Source organism: Leucopleurus acutus, assembly GCF_964270905.1.
Source record: "Leucopleurus acutus genome assembly, chromosome: 17".
NCBI classification, from domain to species: domain Eukaryota; kingdom Metazoa; phylum Chordata; class Mammalia; order Artiodactyla; family Delphinidae; genus Leucopleurus; species Leucopleurus acutus.
The window spans coordinates 36539515-36560607 of NC_139159.1; the positions used below are offsets into that span (position 1 = coordinate 36539515).

Sequence of the window (21093 nt, forward strand, 5' to 3'; positions counted from 1 at the left end):
TGCTAATTGGAAATTTCAGTCCATTTCAGAGAAGTAACACAACTATCGATCATTTTCCCTGGCACGAATCTTCCTAGAGCTCACGCACTAGCCCATGTGTCTTAGATTTAATATCTGATCACTAGCTGGATTGAAGCCAAGAGGTGGTTCCCAAAGTTGCTGCACATTAGAATCACCTGGGGAACTCTGAGACCTCCCTGTGCCCAGGCTCCTCCCTAGACCTACTGAATCAAAATCTCTGGGGCTGGGACCCAGACACCAATGTTTTTCTTAAAAGCTCTTTAGGTAATTCAAATGAGCAGCAAAGCTTGAGAAGCAGCCCAATAACGGGAACAAACTTATTTCACACAGATAAAGTGGGGCAATTCATATGTTAAAAGAACATGAATATATGTCCATGCCTCTCTCACGCTTTGTCACAGTTTACCCTTCCCCCTCCCCATATCCTCAAGTCCGTTCTCTAGTAAGTCTGTGTCTTTATTCCTGTTTTACCCCTAGGTTCTTCATGACATTTTTTTTTCTTAAATTCCATATATATGTGTTAGCATACGGTATTTGTCTCGCTCTTTCTGACTGACTTCTACACTGTTGGTGGGGATGTAAATCGGTGCAACCACTATGGAAAACACTATGGCAGTTCCTCAAAAAGCTAAAAGTAGAGCTACCATATGATCCAGCAATCTTACTCCTGGGCATATATCTGGACAAAACTATAATTCGAAAACATACATGCACCCCTATGTTCACAGCAGCACTATTTATAATAGCCAAGACATGAAAACAACCTAAATGTCCACTCACAGATGAATGGATAAAGATGTGATATATATAAAATGGAATACTACTCAGCTATAAAAAAGAATGAAATAATGCCATTTGCAGCAACATGGCTGGACCTAGAGACTATTATACTAAATGAAGTAAGTGAGAAGGAGAAAGACAAATACCATATGATATCACTTATATGTGGAATCTAGAATATGATACAAATGAACTTATCCATGAAACAGAAACAGACTCACAGACATAGCACACAAACTTGTGGTTCCCGAGGGGAAGGGGGAGGTGGGGGAGTGATGGATTGGGAGTTTGGGATTAGCAGAGGTAACCTATTATATATATGATGGATAAACAACAAGGTCCTACTGTATAGTACAGGGAACTATAGTCAATGTCCTGTAATTAACCATAATGGAAAAGAATATGAAAAATTATATATACGTGTAACTGAATCACTTTGTTGTACAGCATAAACTAAACATTGTATATCAACTATACTTCAGTAAAATAAATTTTTAAAAAAGGAAAAAAAACATGAATATATATATATATATATTTCTTTTTTTCCTCTTTATTCTGTTTGTGTTTCAAATAGGCTTTTTTTTTTTTTCCTTCTGCAAAAAGCGTTATTGTTTCCATTTGGTCCAAGGCTTGGGAGAGGGCTCCAGGGCGGTTACAGAGCTGCCTAGTAGCTGCAGAGCAGGGCTTCAGGCAGAAGCTCTGATGCCAGAGGGGCTCCTCAGAGGCCGCTGGACTTCAGAGACTCCTGTTTGTGCTCGAGGGTGAGCCTTTCAAAGAGATACTCGCCCAGCACAGCCTGCGGACCAGCCAGCCTGCGGAGGTTGGTCAGGTGGTCGCCCATCTTCTTGATGAGTTTCACCTGCTCCTCCAGGAAGCGGCTCTCCAGGAAGTCACAGAGGTGGGAGTCTGCGCGGGCGGAAGCCAGGGCGCGCAGATCTGATAGTGCCTGGTGCAGGCTCTTCTCCCTAAGAATGGCGGCTTCCACAGCGTCCTGGGTTTTACCCCACTCATCTTGAGAAGGCTTCCGCGCATCCTGGAAGAGGGCGCGGCCACAGCACTGGTTTTGCATTTTCAAGAGACGCTGCGCGCCCTCACACTTCTCCTCAGCCAGTTGGCGAAAAATGTGGCCCACACTGTCCAGAGTCCCATCGTTGCTGTCGAAATAGAAGCTCAGAGAGAGGTAAGTGTCCCCAGATGCATGTTGAACAGGCGGTGGACGGCGGCCTCCACCTCGATGGAATAATTCTGACGCACCTGGGAACTCGTGGTTGATCAGTGATAAGGAGCTAAGCTCAAAAAACGGTGTTGGCCTGTCCTGGAGGCTGAGGATAGCTGAGTGGCTGATTCCAAAGGTTGCGACAGGAAGAAAGGTTGGAGGGTGGTCGGGGGCTGGAGCAAGGAGCGTCCCTGGGTCTGTTCATTCCAAACACTGTTGAAGCAAAAGACAGAACTGCAGGACTGCCGAGCGCACTGCCTCAAATAGGCTTTGATATAAATGAACCAGAAGTCCAAGCAAGGACAAAACTTACCCTTCCCCCCGCCAAAATAGCTGGCGATACTAGAATCTAGACCTGGGAAGGGATTCTTCCATTACTTTCTGAACATTCCAAGCCACTAGAGCAGTGGTTCTCAAAGTATGGTCACCTTGTAACCAAGCAGTACCCTATGGGGCCTTCCTAGGACAGACCCATCCCCCATATCCTCTGCTGTAGTTCCTCTCTGAAGTACTCAGATAATAGTATCTCAGGCATATTTCTTGAGTTTTCAGATGCTAAAAACCACCACCCAAGGGAAGAAATTAACTCCTTGATGATCATGAGCACGTAGCCCCCAGACCTTCTGGCACCTAAGGATGGATAATGTTACCTGCCCTGTGGCCTCCACATCAACCAATCAGAGGATTGTGCACGAGCTGATCACATTCCCTGGGACGTCCCTCCCTCACCTGGCCTTTAAACATGCTTTGCTGAAATCCTTTGGAGATTTCAGGGTGTTTTGGAACTCGGGCCACCCCTCTCCTTGCTCGATCCTGCAATAAACCTTTCTCTACTCCAGACTCCAACCTTTAGGTTTGTTTGGCCTCACTGTGCTTCAGACACACGAACCTGCATTCGGTAACAACCTGACCAGTTTTACCAGCGTCCCCTGATAATGTGTCAGATATTCAAGTTTTAGGGCCCTGTCCCAGCCCTATGCAATCAGCAACTCTGGTGGGGCTCAGTGATCTCTGTTATAACAGGCCCTCCAGATGATTTTTATTCACCTTAAAGTTTGAAAATATCTGCATTGTCAGCTGGCCAAAGCGTCCACCAGCAGGTGAAGGGGAGTGGTGCCTGGAAAAGATAGGGACCAGCCAAGGCAAGTACAGCAGCATTTGCCGTGGTGGTAATGGAGAATGCCTTTTCTCCACTGGTTGGCACAGACTAGGATCTGGGAGCAGTGGCAGGGTTATTTAGGATGCTTTACGTTTCAATGTAGAGGGACCGCTGTCCTGGTTTGCCAGGGACTTGCCCTGTGTGAGCACTTAAAATCTCATCCTGGCAAACCCCTTAGCCCTGGGTTTGAAAAACGTAGGGAATAACATGAAATTTAGGGGAAACATGATCTAGGTTTTGGGCAAGTCACAAGTGCTAATTAAAGCTAAGCAAGTATGGACAACACTAGCATTCTTTAGCCCTTTGCGGGGAGGTAAATCTGATTGGGTGAAAGGACTTATTGTTAAGAGATCTTTGTAGAAACATCCCCTTCTGCTTAGTCCGCTGGTTCTCAGTTCTGGCTAGACATTGGCATCGTCTGAGGAGATTTAAAATGATTTTATTGGTCTACGATGACCAACCGTCAGTGTGAGGGTTTTTAAAAAGTGCTTCAGATGATTCTAATGCACAACCAAATTTAGGTGCCACTGCTTAAGCTTTTGAACCGCTGCTGCATATTTTCACCTCATCTTCCTATGAGAATATCCAACTGTAGTTGAGGTTTGTTTTTTTTTTTCTTTTTCTAACTGTCTTATTATAAGATTTACTGTCTTAAATAAGGTTGAATGTACAGAAAATCTTGCTAGTCCATCTGGTATAGCTGGATACTTAGAATAATATAGTTAAGATATATATACCATTTAAGTATTGTGACAGGCCTTTTTTTGAAATTAACATATGCATTGAATTAGTATGTTCTCTTTTGAAGTTGTTCTGTTGGGGAGCTATACCTCTAATCTGCCATTGCTAAATATCTGGACACCTCTTATTAGGAATTGCTTTTAGAAATCTTTAGGGATTAAAACCAAGATTGCTGTATTATTTGTACTGGAACCACAAAAACCTCACAGAGTTCCCCCGCTGTACCTTCTACCCCCACTCTAACCCTTGGCAACTTCTAATCTGTTCTCCATCTCCACAGTTTTGTTATTTTAAGAATAATATGTAAACATAATCATGAATTACTTAATCTTCGGAGATCGGCTTTTCAAAATTTTTCCCTCGGCATCATTCCCTTGAAGTTCATTTCAATTTTTGCGTATATTAATAATTTGTTCCTTTCTGTTGCTCGGTAGTATTCTATCATAAGATTTTATCACAATTTGTTTCAACATTCATCCACTGAAAGACATTTGGGTAGTTGCCAGTTTTTGGCTATTATAAATAAAACTGCTATGAACATTTATGTGTAAGTTTCTGTGGGAACTTAATTAAGTTTTTGTTTCTTTTGGATAAATGCTCAAGAGTACAATTACTGCGTTGTAGGGTGAATCTACTTTTAGGATTAAAAGAGACTGTCAAGCTGTTGATCAGAGTGGCTAAACAATTTTATTTTCCCACCAGTGATGTGATATAATTTTTCTATGTACTCGCCAGCATTTGATGTTGTCACTATACTTTAATTTTAGTTACTCTCTGACATCTCATTATGGTCTTAATTGGCATTTCCCTAATGGCTAATGCTGCTGAGCATCTTTTCATGTGCTCCTTTGCCGTGTGTATATTCTCTTCCATGAAATGTCTGTTCCTGTCTTCTGCCTATTTTCTAGTTGGATTTTTTTAAGTTGTTTGGAGAGTTCTTTGTATATTATAGATACAAGTCATTTGTCTCATATGGGATTTTCAAATATGTTTTCCTACTGTGTAATTTGAGTTTTCACCCACTTAAAAGGATCTTCTATGAAGCATTTTTAACTCATTTTGATGAGATCCAATTTATCAGTTTTTGCCCTTATTGATCATACTTTTGGTGTCAAGTCTAAGAATTATTCCCCTAGTTCTAGATGCCAAACATTTTCTCCTATTTTTTTTCTAAAAATGTCCTGCTTTTACATTTAAGATTATGATCCACTTTGATTTAATTTTTGTGTAAGGTGTGGAGGTTAAGGTTCATTTTTTGTTTGTTTGTTTTTGTCGAGGGATGTCCAACTGTTTCAGTACCATTTTTTGAAAAGTCTATTCTTCCTTGATAGCTTTTGCACTGCTGTCAAAAACAAGTTATATGTATTGATGTCAGTCTATTTCTGGGTTCTCTATTCCATTCCATTGATCTATGTATCTACCCTCCATCATTACTGCAAACTCTTGAAATTGGGTAGATTAATTCCTCCCATTTTCATCTTCCTTTACAAGTTGTTTTAGCTATTCTTCAGCCTCTTCTTACCATATAAATCTTAGAATAAGCTTGTCTATATCCACAAAAACCTTGAGGGCATTTTAAGAGTAATTGTGTTAAGCCTCTTAACTTGGGGAGAATTGACATCTTTATCATGTTGTGTTTTCTAATCCATGAACAAGGTATGTCTCCCTATTTGTTTGGGACTTAAAAATTTTTCTTCATCAGCATTTTGTAATTTTCAGTATAGAGGTCCTATAAATGTCTTATTGGGCTTATATTTAAGTATTTATTTAGGTCAGTTGTAAATGGCATCACATATTTTTATTTAAGCTTCTACACATTTGTTATTAATATATAATTTGATAAAATTGTGGTGATCTTGTACTCTAAATCATTTACAAACTAATATTATTTCTCAAGCTTTTTGTGGATTCCTTGGTATTTTCTCCATTTAGATTATCATCTCATCTTCAGATACAGACAGTTTTACTTTTCCTTATTCAGTATAATAGGATATATTGCTATTCAACATTCAGTAGGATATGTTCCTTCCTATGCAACGTAGTAGGAATAGTCCTTTTATCTTTTAAATAAACTTTTTAAAAATTTAACTTTTAAATTTATGTATTTATTTATTTTTGCTTTATTTTCTTACTAGAACCTCCAGTGATATATTTAATAAAAGTGGTGAGAGCAGATATCGGTGCCTTGTTTCTGATCTTACAGAGAAAGCATCCAGTCTTTCACAGTTAAATATCATGTCGGTATAGGTTGTTTGTAGATCATCTTTATGAGTTTCAGTATGTTCCTTTTCTATTCCTAGTTTGCTTGGAGTTTTTTTTCTTCTTTCTTTAAAATCATGAATGGGATTGGATTTTGTCAAATGCTTTCTCTGCATTAATGGATAGGATCACATGACTTTTCCCCCTTAATCTATTGGATATGGTGGATTACACTGTTTAATTTTCAAATATTTAACCAACTTTGCATAACTGGAATAAATCCCACTTGGTCATGGTATATTATTCTTTTCATATATTTCTGGATTTAATTTGCTAATATTTGGCTGAGGGTTTTTCAGCCAATTTCATAAAAAATATTGGTCTGTAGGTTTCTTCTTTCTATACTATCCCTGTCTGGTTTTGGTATCAAGGTAATACTGGCTTCATAAAATTAATTAGAAACTGTTCCCTCTACTTCTATTTCTTATCAAATCATGTAAAATTGGTGTTAATTCTTTAAGTCTTGGGTAAAAGTGAAACATCTAAGCCTGAATATTTCTTTTGGGAGTTTTTAAATGAAAAACCAGTGTTTCTAATGGTTACAGGAAAATTGAGATTATCTATTTCATCTTGGCTGAGTTTTGGTAGTTTTGGGTGTAGAAACATTGGCCCATTTCATCTACATTTTTGAATTTATAGTGTAGACTTGTTCATAGTAACTTGTCCCTCATTAACCTGCAGGATATGTCATGGTATCCCTGGTTGCACTTCTGATATCTGTGATTTGTGCCATCTCTCTGTTTATCTTTATCAGTCTTTCTAGATCTTTATTGGTTAGATTGTTTATTTCAAAGAACCAGCCTTTTGTTTCATTGATTTTCCCCCCTATTTTCCTGTTTTCAGTTTCATGGATTTCTGTTTCATCTTTATTATTTCCTTCTTTCTGCTTGTTTAGTGTTTTTTCCTCTTCCTTTTTTACTATTTTAATATAGAAAATTAGATTATTGCTTTGAAATATTTTCTTTCCCAATTTAGTGCTATAAACTTCCCTTTCAGCATTGCTTTCACTTCATTCCGCAAACTTTGATCTGTTATATCTCCATTTTATTTTATTCTATGCATTTAAAAATTTTTTCCTTGATGCTGTCTTTTTTACCCATGAGTTATTTGGAAGTGTGATGTTTAGTTTTCATGTGATTGAAGATTTTCCTGTTGTCTTTCTCTTATTGATTTCTAGTCTGATTCCATTATGGCTAGAGAACATACTCTCTGTGATTTTAATTCTTTTAAATCTGCTAATGTTTTTTTATCGCCCAGTATATGGTATATGAGTGAATGTTGCATGGACACTTGAATATGTATTCTGCTCTTACTGAGTGTGTTCTTTAAATGTCAGTTATATCCTGTTGATTGATGATGTTTTCAGTTCTTCCATATCCTTGCTGATTTTTCTCTCTGGTAGCTGTATAAATTGCTGTGTTGAAGTCTCAAATAATAATTGTGGATTTAAAACTTTCTCCTTTTACCTTTTTCAGTGTTTGCTTCATGCATTTTGAAGTTCTGTTGTTTGGTGCGCACACATTTAGTATCACTAGGTCATCTAGGTGGATTATTCCTGTTATCTTTATGTAATGACCCTCTTTCTTTGCCCCTAATAATTTCCTTTGCTCTGAAGTCTACTTTATCTGATATTAATATAGCCATTCCTGCTTTTTCTGATTAATGTTCACATGATATATCATTTTCATCCTTTTACTTTGAACTACCTATATCATGATGTTTAAAGTAAGCTTCTTATAGACAGTATATAGTTGGATCATGCTTGCGATTTTTTAATCTACTCTTCCAATCTCTGTCTTTGACTTGGTTATTTAGATCATTTACCATTAATGTAATTATTGCCATGTCAAAGATTTGGTCTACCATGTTATTTTTTGTTTTGTCTTTTACCTTAGTTTCTCAATCCTGTGTTTCCCTTATTTTTCCTTCTTGTGGGTTACTTAAACATTTTTTTTTCTTTCAAAAGTTTATTTAGTATCAAGCAAGAGGAGACTTTGCTTAACACTACAGAACATTTCAAGACTTGAGTTACAAAAGAATACCACATTATTTGCACTTGTAATTGGCTTCCCTTTTTACGCATGTTGGCAAGAGAAAAAAAAAACTAGCATATGGCTGAAAGATAAAATAACTAAATTTCTATGGAAACCTTTAAAATGAAAGGTGAGGCTTATGTTAAAAGGATGGATTAACATATTTAGTAAACCTATCTTTTTTGTTTAACACTAGTTAATCAAAGTTTTTTTTTTCCTTTTGATGACCTATTTTTTCATATACAGACTGGAAATAACAAAATTTTACATGTCTTTTTTTTTTTTCTGCCCAGGTTGATGTTTCAACAAAGTAATTTTAAATTCCATCCATTCAGATGTTAAGCATTTTGATTTATTTAAAAAGGGATTGTTCATAGAAAACAATTACTTTGAACAGTATACAGGACTGGTGGAGACTGGCTATGTCACAACATCAGACAGTACAATCAGTATCTGCTGTATGGCTGGTCTCTGTAGACACCCTTTGCTGTCCTTGCCGAGGGTGCCTTGTGTCTTGAGTTTGTCCCCTCCTCTTGCCCGTAGGAATCATAAGTCTCTTCACTGAGTCCGTGTCCATAATCATAGTAATCAGCACCACTTTGGGCTGGGGCGCTATAGCTGTTATCATAGGAATCATAACTCTGTTCATCATAAGCAGCGCCATATCCATCATCATAGTCATAATCTCCATAGGTCTCTTGTGTTGGGGGCGGCGGTGGAGGTCTGTACCCAGTTGGGGGGACATCTCTTGCTCTGGGAGTGAGAAGTCCTCTTCCTCGACTCACTGGCCCTCGGGTGGAAAGGATTCCTCTGGAAGTTGGCGTCCCTCGCGGTACCCCGACTCCCACTGGCCGGGCCGCGACTCCTCCCCTTCCCCTGGTTATTGCTGGGGTTGGTACACCTCTTGTACGCAAGGTAGGTTTCCCTCGAACAGCTGGTACATCTGCATTTTCTGAACCACCATTCAAATATGTTAATTCCTGGAGCTGTGCTTGCCTGATTTCATCATCATAGTCCGGAATGAGGAACTTTTTGATTTCCTCCAGAGCATGTCCTATCCGGGCATAGGCTTCTGTGGCGGGGCAAACACTTCAATCAGAACATGGAGATCATCATTGAGGTGGAAGTACTTTGCTTCTCCACTTTTCCTCAACTCTTCTTCCTTTGCCTTGTCTCTCATGGAGCCTTTTCCAAGGATGGACATTTTTGTCAAGGTTTCTTCTTGCAAGCGCTTCAGAGAATTGCCACGTGGCCTCAAAAGTTTTCCCACAAAGTTGAACTTAGGGAGCTGTTTTACAGGAATCAACACTTTCTGTCCCAGCTTCATGTTCTTATTAATCACCACATCAATGTACTTTTCTTCGTCCTTGCCTTCTCCTTTGTGAAACTTTTCTATTTCTTGGTTCACCAGCCGCAGGGCGTGCGTGAAGGAGGGGTCCAGGGAGTCCTTCTCCGCCATCAGCTCCAGCAGGTACTTCTCCTCCATGCTCGCCGGCCGCCAGGGCCCTGGACGCGGACTCGAGGCGGGCGAGCAGCGCCGGCCACGCAACCCCCGACCCCGCCCGCGCACTAGCGGCGCGGAACCCGGGCCGGACGCCGCGGCCGGGGCGCGGCGGAGCCAAGCCGGGCGGTCGTCCTGGCGGCGCCGCGAGGCGGGAAGCGGCCGCGCAGCCCCGGTCCCCAGGGGGTGGCCGCCGACTGCCCCGCGCTGGCGGCCACTGCCTCCCGGACGCGGTCCCCGAGCTCCCGCCACGGGCCGGCGCAGTCAGGCGGGCCCTCTTGCCGGGCCGGCGGCACACTCTGCGAGCCTGAGGCAGTCCCGGGCGAACCCCGGCAGCCGGCGCCAGCGCCAGCGCCGAGCTCAGCCGCCACCCTCACGCCGCGCGCCGCCCCGCCTTCTCCGAGCTCTACTTAAACATTTTTTAATAAGTCCATTTTAATTTAATTCATTTATAATCATTTGTGTATACTGTTTGTATAGTTTTCTTAGCGGTTGCTTTTGGCATTACAGTATACATATGTAACTTATCATAGCCTACTGGAATCAGTGTTTCATTACTTCAAGTGAAGTTTCAAAATTTTACTTCCATTTAGGTCTCTTAATATTCCCCAGTTTTAAAGTATGATTTTCTGTAGTATTTCCTTTCTCTACATTGAGAACCCCATCAGATGGTGTCATCATTTTTGCTTTGACCATCATATAGAAGTTAAGAAACTCATGAGGCTAATGATAGTCTCTTATATTTACCCCATTTGTTTTCACGCATTCCATTGTTCCCCTTTTCTTTCTGAAGTTCCCAGTCTTCTGTTATTGTTTATGTTTTCATAACAGTAGGTGATATCTTGGATTTCCAGTGCAACTGGATATGAGTTTCAGGAAACACTGAGCCTGGCTCACTTAATGCTACTGAGTTGGAGGGTTTGTATATGTTGGGCCTGTTGGCACAGCAGATGCTAGCAGATTAGACTAATGTTGATGGGACTAGTGCCACAGGAGGATGGGTTCCCATTCAGGCTATGCTGCTGCTACAGTAGATCAAGTCCCCCTCTACCCCAAGTGTGGGGCAGTGACCTGCTGCTGTCACTGCTTTGTATTAGGCTCCTTTTGCCTCAGGTGTGTGGTGGGATCCCTTGGAAGCTGCTGCTGCTGCTGCTGTCAATCACAAGGTTAAATTCATTTCAGAAATACTTAAGTATAAATATATAGCCTGGCTCTTGTAGGACCTCTGTATTTTTTTTTATTGCTTTCATACAAATTATCCCAAATTTAGTGACTCAAAACAACGTAAATTTATTACCTTACAAGTCTGACATTGGCCTCAATTGAGTAAAGTGTTGGCAGGATCGACAGATGAATGGATAAAGATGTGGCACATATATACAATGGAATATTACTCAGCCATAAAAAGAAATGAAATTGAGTTATTTGTAGTGAGGTGGATTGACCTAGAGACTGTCATACAGAGTGAAGTAAGTCAGAAAGAGAAAAACAAATACCATATGCTAACACATATATATGGAATCAAAAAAAAAAAGAAAAAATGGTTATGAAGAACCTAGGGGTAGGGCAGGAATAAAGACGCAGCCATAGAGAGTGGACTTGAGGACACAGGGATGGGGAAGGGTAATCTGGGATGAAGTGAGAGAGTGGCATGGACATATATACACTACCAAATGTAAAAGAGCTAGCTAGTGGGAAGCAGCCACAAAGCACAGGGAGATCAGCTCTGTGCTTTGTGTCCACCTAGAAGTGTGGGATAGGGAAGGGAGGGTGGGAGGGAGATGCAAGAGGGAGGAGATATGGGGATATATGTGTATGTATAGCTGATTCACTTTGTTATGAAGCAGAAACTAACACGCCATTGTAAAGCAATTATACTCCAATAAAGATGGTTAAAAAAGAAAAAAAAGTGTTGGCAGAGCTACATTCTTTTCTGGAGGCTCTTAGGGGTGTTTCTGTTCCCTGGACTTTATCCACTTCCAGCGGTCACTTGTAGTCCTTGACTCAGAGTCCCCTTTCTCCACCTACAAAACCCAAAATGTTGCATCTCTCTGATTCTGCTTCTATTAGGACATCTCTCTCTTTCTCTTTCTACAGTTGGGAATGGTTTTCTGCTTTTAAGGACTCATGCAATTAGATTTGTTCCATGAGGTAATCCAGGATAATCTTTCTATCTCAAGGCCTATAACTTCAGTCATATCTGCAAAGTCCTCTTTACCATGTAAGGTAACATATTATTAGGTTCTAGGGATTAGGGTGAGGGCATTTTTAGGAGCCATTATGCTGCCTACCACACCCTTAACAAGTGACCTTGAGAAAATTACTGAGACTTTAAAGCCTTACTTTCCTCAAACATAAAATGGAAAGAAAGATAACTAGTTAATATCATGAAAGTGAAACAGTATATATGAAATCAACTAATTCAAAAAATAAGATTTCTTCTTTTTCTTTATGATTGGCATGATTCTCAGAGTTCAGTTACTTGAAGAGTTACTTTTTTTTAAACAGAACTAAGGCATTTCAGGGTTCAGGTGCTGTAAGATTGTCTGAATTATCTGAGTAGCAATTAGCTAAGCACAGGTGTAAAGCATTTGATTTACTCCCTGGTGTCCTTTATCTTCTCATCCCACTAAATCCATATCCCTTGTCTAGCTCCAGCCAGTAGAGTCAGAGCTTGTTTTACTGTTTAACTAAAGTTCAATTTAAATTTGCTCTGCATCTCCAGATTCTCAGCCCTGGTTGCATATTATAATCACCTGGGGAGATTTCAAGACCTACTTGATGCCAAAGTTTTACCTATCATGGATATTTGAGGAGGGACCTGGAATGAAATGCTCTAGCTTATGGTTTGGGGAGCCAAATCATAGTCTACACTGAGCCAAATCATTTGCGAGATCACCTCTAAAAAACAATTTATCTGTGGTGACTGATGCTCTTCCTTTGTCAGTATGCTTGTCCCTCTTTGGGGGAAAAGAAGAAGGGGAAAAAAACCCCCAGCGGTTGGGCTCCCTGAATTATAACCTGATGCTGTGGAATTAGTGTTGGCTCAGAGCGCACATCTTCGGATACCCATTCTCTCTCCTGCTTCCTTGCATGAGCTTATATCCTTGGGCAGTTTTTCATCCACCACCCTCTTTTGCTTCTAATCTTAGCAAGTAAAGTCTCTCCTTAATGAAACAGCATTTCATGAGACTTACTGGGAGCATAGGTCTGTTCCAGACCTATCCTATGTTAGCTAAAGCAGATATAAGTGATGTATTTTTGGCATTCATCCTTGTGGGTTGGAGAGAGAAGACAGAAGTTTATCCTTTAGGTGTCATATGACTGGGCTAATGGGCTCATTCCCTCTACTGCCTACCATGTAAAATACTGAGGGTGTTACCTCCAGAAGGTATCTTCTAGGTATCAAAATAGCTCAGATAAGTCATATTTCTCAGTAACAGGTGACAAAACTATGGCTTAGGTGGTGAATTTTCCATGTCAATTTGTCTGGGCCACCATGCCCAGTTATTTGGTCAAATATTATTCTGGATATTTCTGTGATGGTGTTTTTGTGTTTTTTAAAATTTTTATGTTTTATTTATTTATATTTTTGGCTGCATTGGGTCTTTGTTGCTGCACGTGGGCTTTCTCTATTTGCAGCAAGCGAGGGCTACTCTTTGTTGGGGTGTGCGGGCTTCTCATTGCGGTGGCTTCTCTTGTTGCAGAGCATGGGCGCTAGGTGCACGGGCTCAGTGGTGCATGGGCTTAGTTGCTCCACGGCATGTGAGATCTTCCCAGACCAGGGCTCAAACCCGTGTCCCCTGCATTGGCAGGCGGATTCTTAACCACAGTGCCACCAGGGTAGTCCCTGTGATGGTGTTTTTGGATGAAATTAATAATTAAATTTGTGGTGGACTTTGAGTAAAGCAGAGTATCCTCCATAATATGCATGGGCCTCATCCAATCAGGTGAAGCTCTTAATAAAGACTGACCTCCCTGTCGCAAAAAGGAATTCTGCCAGAAGACTTACAGAAATTGAACTGCAGCTCTTCCGAGAGTCTCTAGACAGCCTAACCTGCAGATTTTGAATTTACCAAGCCTCTATTATTGTGTGAACCAGTTGTTTAAAATCTCTCTCTCTTTCTCTATCTTTATATAGATATGGATATAGATCTAGGTATCAATATCGATATCTAGATCTATATCAGTATATATGGGCACATTGTATACACATGCTGTTGGTTCTGTTTTTCTGGAGAACCTTGACTAATACAGTGGCCCATATAAATAAAAGGACGAACCCAAGTTCACCCAGGTAGAAAGTAGTACAATGAGAACTGGAACTTAAGGCCTCATGACTCATTCAGCTGTGAACACTGACCCAGAACTGGCGTCCGCACACTCTGGCCCACTGATGAGATCTCGCTTGACTCCTGGTTTTGTACATAACGTTTTGCTTGAACACAGCCGCATCCATTCATTAACGTATTGTGCATGGCTGTTTCTGTGCTACAGCAGCAGATGGGCAGTTGCAATGGAGACGTATGGTACAGAAAATCCAAAATATTTACTATCTGACCCTTTACAAAAAAGATCTGCTGACCCCTGCTCTAGGATGCCATCTGATTTCTGATAGCACCGAGGAGAATAATTCATGCACATTGGGATAGATTGTTAATCTCATGTCCTCCTTAGGTCAAAGATCTCTTAAATGCTTACCCTTGCAATAGCCAGCTTGGGGAGCACTGTCTGAGGATGCAGAAATATTTCTTGCCAGGTCTTTCCAATCCACACTGCTCCCTGACTATGGTTCTTAAACCCTGTTTTTTTTTTTTTAAATTTTATTGGAGTGTAGTTGATGTACAGTGTTGTGTTAGGTTCAGGTGTACAGCAAAGTGAATCACTTATACATATACACATATCCACTTTTTTTTTTTCTTTTTTCAGTACGCGGGCCTCTCACTGTTGTGGCCTCTCCCGTTGTGGAGCACAGGCTCCAGACGCGCAGACTCAGCGGCCATGGCTCACGGGCCCAGCCGCTCCGCGGCATGTGGGATCTTCGCGGACCAGGGCACGAACCCATGTTCCCTGCATCAGCAGGCAGACTCTCAACCACTGCGCCACCAGGGAAGCCCCACTTTTATTTTTTTTTTAGAGTCTTTTCCAAATAGCCCATTACAGAGTACTGAGTGGAGTTCCCTGTGCTAATAAGAAGAGCAAGTTCTTATTAGTTATCTATTTTATGTATAGTAGTGTGTATATTTCAGTCCCAATCTCCCAATTTAGCTTCCCTGCTACAATCCCCTGGTAACCCTAAGTTTGTTTTCTACATCCGTGCCTCTGCTTCTAAAACCTGTCTATTTTAACCAACTACCACTCATTGCTTACTGTCTCTGGCTTCATGTACTTGATAATAAATCTACTTCTTGTTCTATCCTGCATGACATGTTCCAAGGACTGAGATAATATCTTATTCTACATAATTTGTCCTTGATATTGTCTATCTTGGGGTCTTCATCTATGTCCCAAAGAAGACAGTCACTCTGTCTTCTAGTACTACTACTAATACCACATTTTATGGCATGAATTTGACCCAATGCACTGAACTATCCCTTTAGAAGCTGTATGCAACCTGTCACTGGGTTTTAGCACAGGGGTAGAACTCAGATTAGTGATCATATTTAAACAAATCTACTTGACCAGAAACTTTTTGTCTCACCATTTATTACACAAGTAACTTCTGTCTTTGCATCTATGATGTAAATATTTTTAATTTCCTAAATTATCTGAAAAATTATTTAGAGCTTCCATTTCAGTAGGCACTGGAATTGCTGTGTTATGACTATTTCATTATTTTATTTCCAAATTTTAATAAATTAAGCTTCAAGCTTTGGCCAAGAGTAGACAGGAAAGGGCTTCAAAGAAATGAAGAGTGGGAAAGACTTCTGATGCAAGGGAGAATTAATAAAGATTTGATTTTGAATCAATAATTTATAATAAAGGTTTGATTTTGAATCAATCATTTATGTCATTGCAAAATAGCTCCCTGGTAAAATTCCATTCTTTGGTAATCATTAAGTACAGAAATTAACAATCAAAATATGCAGTGATCTTCTTCATTTTCTAAAAACAAACCTATATCTAGATGAGAGGAGAATTCATCTCATAACTCAGGCTCTGGACTTACGACTCCAAGTCCTGTCTTCTTTCAACCATACCTGCTAAGTTTCTGTCTGACTTCTTGAGCATGAGGTAATGGCATCAGCTTTCATCCCCTTCCTCAGTATATAGCTTGGTGAGTATGAGTAAGGGATCTAAAACTTGAGAATTTGGGTTCAAATCTTGACTCTAAAATTTACTTGTTGAGTACTCTTGAGCATGTTATCTGTTTTTGCCTCAGTTTTCCCATCTATAAAATAAAGATAACATTACTTCTCTCAGGGAGTTGCTATGAGGGTTAAAGAGAAAATTCATACAATGCAACAATTTATCAGTTCTTGGAACACAATAAATACTGAAATACCTCATTTTATGGATAATATAGATTAGTTTATATAGGTCTAATATTTACATATACATAAACATTTTGTACCTATGTGTGTGTATACGTTCTTCTTAGAAATTGAGCAGTCAACATTCACATCTAAAAATCTGTGCTCTGTGAAATGTAGATATCCTGTGTACAGACACAGTGCTATAGTTATCTATTGCTGCATAATAAAGAAGTCCAAACTTCGTGGTGAAATAAACAAAAATTTTAATATGTGCCCAGATTCTGTGGGTCAGCAATTCAAACAGTACACAGAGGAGATGGCTTGTCTCTACTCCATGACTGATGTCTGGAACCTCAGCTCATGAGGAGTCAGATGGCTGGGGCTGGAATCATCTAGATAATTTTAATTCACATGTCTGGCCCTTGAAGACTGGGCCCAACAAGGACTGTTACTGGAGTGCCTATAGATGGCTGCCCAGGTGGCTTGGACTTCTCATAACGTGGTAGTTAGGATTCAAGATAGAGTATTCCAAGAGAATGAGTGTCCAGGGTTGAAGCATTCCATGAGAATCATGCAAAAGCTGCATGACCTTTTATGACCTAGTCTTAGATGTTACATAGCATCACTTTCATTATATACTATTGCAGGCGTTGGAGACCTTTTTCCATAAAGTGTCAGACAGTCAATATTTTAGGCATTACAAGCCATACAGTCTCTTTTGCAACTACTTAGCTCTGCTGCTGTGATGTGAAAACAGACACAAACAATACATATACTAAGGAACATGGCTGTGTTCCAATAAAGCTTCATTTATAAAAGCTGGTAGAGGCCTAGACTTGGCACACCAGCCATAATTTACTGACCCCTGCTCTATTGTTTGAAGCCATGGAAAGCCTGCCCAAATTCAAGGGAAAATGCCCACATCTGGATGCGAAGAATGGCAATGAATCTGAGACCCTGTATTAAAACCACGACATATGGGATATTTATAAGAGGATCTGTCTGCATACCTTGTTTCTCCCATGTATGGTGGATATGAGGTATTGGGACATCTTACATCTCTGTAAGCCTGGGTCAGGGTCAAAGTTGGAATCTGAACTCAATGACCTTGATTTCTGGAATAATCGGTAACTCTAATTATGATTTGCTTACACTTCTTACCCCAATAAATATACCACAAAAGATAGATTTCAAGTAAACAATTGCTTTATGGCAGATTTTTATTAAGTCTCCATTGACTGAATTATTCCATTTTGGTTGGAAAGCATGAGTTTTTTTCTTTCCTAAAGAGATCTGCAACTTTTCAGATGTGGCATTTCATTCTACTGAGAGGATGATGTAGGTTTTTATAAATGGAAAAAGCAGGGCAGGCTGAGTTCACTCAGATCGTACTAGTCCTTAAAGGAATAACCGAAACTGGAACACAGGCTTCCAGGTTTTCCTGTCCTGTGCTCTTTCCGGTAGGTGCCATTGTCTGCTGGGTCTGGCAGTAATAATTTCTGACCTTTACCTCTCTACGCTCTTGTGAAGTGGTTTGGGGCTTTGTTAGCTTTCTTATGAGTTTGTACTAAATTGTGTCCATAAAGTAGGCTGAATTCCTCAGGGAAGGATGATAGCTGTTACTGTGTTATTACTGCAAATGTTGTGTTGGTTACCTTTTTTTCTTTTCTTTTGTCCAGTTGTATCCTGAACTTAAAAGTTATATTATCCGAAATGAAAGATGTGCATCTGGTAGAAAAGACTAATTTAAGGGATGAAAATTCCTGATGATTGCTTCAGTCAAGCCTTAATACACACACTGAGCTTCATTAGTAAATAGACAACTCTCAGACCATTCCCTTGGAAGAGGTCGCATAATCAGCCTTTGTGTTGATTTCGCATTCTGTTCGGTAGAGACAGAACAAATTAGAATAATTAGCTGGTACAGGACAGCACAAAGAACTTTCTTCCGTTTTTGTGATGCATCCCTTAATAAGGGTTGAAAATGAGACTGGAGGTAAGAACGTGAAACTCAGAAGAGCAAAGGAGAGAGGATAGTGTTTCTTTGAAAATATTCTTTCAGTGTTGGCCCAGAAGAAATATGAAGCTGAGGAACTTTTTTTTTTAATGATGATTTTTGTGTTGATGATGTGAGTGTGGAATTAGTAAGAATCAGGAAGCAAGCATCCTTTTCCACCAAGGACTTGGGAGCAAATGAAACCATAAATACTCCCCGCTCTTGGAAACCCTTTTGGAGCAGTAATCAGAGAAGGGTAAAGGCAAAGCCTCAGGGCAGAGGTGTTCAGAGCAAAGGGATAGGAGGAGAACAAAAGGAGAGTGGATATGTTTAGAGCTGTCATTTTGAAATTTACCTGCTTCTGATTCAGTGCTGCTTTGCTGCTGTGTTGGTCCAGTGGAAATCCTCAAAGCAGGAGCAGCCGTATTTTAAAATAATAAGCTTAGAACAACTGACTTTAATCCAGGTCTCTTTAGCTCAAGAGCACAGAGGAGAGTGTGAGGAAAGAGTGAGGCCACAAGGAATTGTTCACTGGGTACATTTTCCCCAAACCTCACTAACTGGGAGAAACTGACCACTGGATTATGTGCCTTGAAGGAAAGAAAAAATGTTGAAAGCAAAGAGTGTGGAGCTTGTTTAGAAAGCAAGCTCTATCCTTTGGTCACCTGCTGATGATAATAGCATTGGCTGAGACCTGACCATTTACAATGAAGGCACTTCTGTAGGTAGTAAGTTCCAGGAGGGCCCGAACTGAGTATGTCTGTTTCAGCATTTAGCATGGTCTAGCATCTGAGAGGCCGGTACATTATTGGCATATAGTAGACTTAAAAATGGATATTTGTGATTGTCTGAATGAGTGGATGTGTGTTATTCATATCCTGTTTGCAGGTCCTATGCCCTACAGTGGATTTTCAGTGTCAGGTTGTGAAAGTATTTATGACGGGGATTGGCATTGTTCCCTATCTAAAGATTACACATGAAAGGACTTTACATTGACATCCCAAAAGCCTCATAGGAATTACTTAACAAAGAAATAAAATTGGATTCTGTATAATTTCTGATTTGTAGGCTGGCCAGAACACTGGTATTTCAGCCAGTCCTCTGGTAGTTCCGATGACATCCCCATGATCACCCAGGCATAATCAGAATTGCTTTAGGATTTGGGAGCCAAAATGTTCCTCAGTATTTACGGCTTTGCTCGTCCATTTAAGAAAATGGACTATTGAAAAAATAGCCTCAGACACAATATGGCATTTTATGATTTAGCATGAAATCTGAGAAATATAGAGGTTATCTGAAGCCTGCAATAGTAAAGATCCCTCTGCTATTTAAGTTATTGTCTTTAAACAAAGATTCTACATCACTAATGCTATATATATATATAATGATATATAGGTTATATATATATAATGATATATATATAATTATATATATATATATATAATGATATATAATGATATTTAGGTTAATTTCCTATTCTCTCTAAGGAAGTAATTGGTTAGTTGGTATGAGAGATGTTGTGGCTTCCAAAGGTGAAAAGTATTATTTTGTTGTGATTTCCAGCTACCTAAGGATGGGAGAGGCTCAGGACACTGCAGTCAGTATATTATGTGGAGCAGATTATATTGTGGTTTATTTATGAACTTTTACATGTTTATTTTCTTCTTTGCGGTATGCGGGCCTCTCACTGTTGCGGCCTCTCCCGTTGAGGAGCACAGGCTCCGGACACGCAGGCTCAGCGCCATGGCTCACGGGCCTAGCCACTCCGCGGCATGTGGGATCTTCCCGGACTGGGGCACGAACCCATGTCCCCTGCATCGGCAGGCAGACCTTCAACCACTGCGCCACAAGGAAGCCCACATGTTTATTTTCTATGCAAGTTTGTGTGCTCCTTTTTAAGTTTTGGTAGATAAGTGTTTTGTAACTTTGGAATACTTGGAGTTATATATATATATATATAACTTTTATATATATATTTTTTAACGTAGTAGTTAAAGCCGTGTGGAGTGTACTAGTCTACCTAGGTTCAAATTCTGGCTTTACCCTATGACTTCCCTGTGGCTTCCTCTGCTCACCTATTAAAAAGGAGGATAATAAGACTGCTGTGGTGAGTTACATACTAAGTGCTATTTAAGCATTTGCTATAATGATCATGTATACTCGAAGGCAAGGAACTTGCCCCTTGATCGTCTCTGTATTCCTAGTGCTTAAGAATTCCTAGTGCTTTCCTAGTGCATTGTCTTAGGATAGAGATAGCTCAGTATAGTTCTTCTCACTATAAAGTACTCTTACGTTGAAAGTCTGCTTGTGTACTAATAATGTATGACATATCTGCTGAGGACAAGGAAAGGAATAGTTTTAAAACTGCAATAGATAACAAAAGATTGTATGATGTAATGCCTTTATTATGTAATTATAAAACTAACAAATGATCATGGTAGAAAATTTGAAAAACTCCTAGACAAAAGAGAGATCAACAAAATTTCGAGTAACTTTCAGAGTGTAGAGCTGTCCATGAATATTAGTGCTTTCATATTTTCCAGGACTTTCAGTAGACTCTGCTTCTTAAGAGTGTATTCATGATATTTTACTTTAATGATGTTTTCATCATGGGGACACACACACACAGAAATCTGTTAAAAAAAAGATAGACATGTAAATCACTGATGTTTCAGATAGCCACATGAAATAAAGTGAGAAAGGTCAACAAGCTGAAAGAATGTGGAGTAGCATCTCCTTAATTGCTTACATAATTCTGATAATTACCTCTTTGTGGATAAAGTAATTAATGGGGAATCTAATTCAAGAAAAAGATATGAACTTCAAGCCTTCTCGAAGCCAAGTATTTATTTCCAGAAAAGGTTACTTTCCACGGCCGTGCTTCCTTATTACCAGACAGGGAAAGAGTATT

The 21093-nt window shown here is 39.9% G+C and overlaps 2 pseudogenes across 2 annotated transcripts; both read right to left on the bottom strand.

The window, feature by feature from the left end:
- Positions 1 to 1519: 1519 nt before the first annotated feature.
- On the bottom strand, positions 1520 to 2912 carry LOC309973994 (ferritin light chain-like; annotated as a pseudogene). The gene is made up of 2 exons: positions 2887 to 2912; positions 1520 to 2062 (listed from the first exon to the last, which is right to left on the bottom strand). The product of its transcript is annotated as a ferritin light chain-like (transcript).
- Positions 2913 to 8655: 5743 nt separating this feature from the next.
- On the bottom strand, positions 8656 to 9695 carry LOC309973879 (KH domain-containing, RNA-binding, signal transduction-associated protein 3-like; annotated as a pseudogene). The gene has a single exon. The product of its transcript is annotated as a KH domain-containing, RNA-binding, signal transduction-associated protein 3-like (transcript).
- Between the last annotated feature and the right edge of the window lie 11398 nt (positions 9696 to 21093).